Raw genomic sequence first — 1,209 nt, forward strand, 5'->3', positions numbered from 1 at the left:
GTAGACCAGGCTGGCCTCAAACTCAGAAATCTGCCTGTCTCTGCCTCCCAAGTGCTGGGATCAAAGGCTGCGCCACCACCGCCCGGCTGGGTGGGCGTGTTTAAAGCCCAGCTATAATCTCAGAGCATGGGAGGTAAAGTCAGGAGATAAAAAGTTCAAAGTTGTTTGGGGCTACATAGCAAATTGGAGGCCAACTTAGCCGATGTTAGAGTTAGCATTAAAACAACAACAAGCTCACTTGGTGGTGTGCTTGGTGGTGGCACACTTGGGAGGCAGAGGCAGGCGGATTTCTGAGTTCCAGGCCAGCCTGGTCTACAGAGTGAGTTCCAGGACAGCCAGGGCTACACAGAGAAACCCTGTCTCGAAAAACAAAAAACAAAGCAACAAGACAGAATACACACACACACACACACAATTTAAAAAGGAAAAGAAAGCGAGAGCCAAAAGCAACAGCAGGAAATGAAAGGCCACAAAAAATTACCACAAAGCATGCAGATATTGAAATCAACAGGACATCAGGAGGGAACTGGATGTTCACAAAGTATCTATACAAAGTACAGTTGATGCATTTTAAAATACAAAGGGAAAACAATTCCTTTACAATGAAGTGAGCTGGGCATGCACCCTAATCACATGGTAAAAGTTAATCACAGCAGGCATAAGGCAAAATCCTGTTGTCAGGCAGGCAGAAGGAGAGCACATTACCCATGGAGAATGCCCAATCTGCTCATGACACAGCAGTTACACTAACATACTAGGAGGGGCTTCCTGCAAAACAGTCACAATTGATCTGCACAAATGTTCCTGTGCAGTCAGATGTAATGCAAATGCATGGCCTTGCACTGGGAAGAGGACTTTTAGAAAATGAGAGCTATTACTGAGATGATGAGAAAATGTTTCATGTGACCAGAAAGGAGGTAACTGGACAGTCTCAATGTTAAGTAGTCAGTGAGGTAAGTGCATTAAGGCTTTGTAGGAAAACATTCCTTTCCTTGGGAGATAGATGCTGCCACATTTAGAAATGATGTATCATAATGTCTTCATGTATACAAAGAACTCAATAGAATGATTAAATGTGCACACACACAAAGCTAAGTGTAATAGAATTTACCTGTAGTCCAAGGTACTTGAAAAGAAAAGGGAAGAGCATTATGCAGCTCAGAAGTTTGAGGTAAGATCCTCAAATCTAAAACAAACAAAAAATGGAAA

Source organism: Mastomys coucha, chromosome X (genome assembly GCF_008632895.1).
Source record: "Mastomys coucha isolate ucsf_1 chromosome X, UCSF_Mcou_1, whole genome shotgun sequence".
In the NCBI taxonomy this organism is placed as follows: domain Eukaryota; kingdom Metazoa; phylum Chordata; class Mammalia; order Rodentia; family Muridae; genus Mastomys; species Mastomys coucha.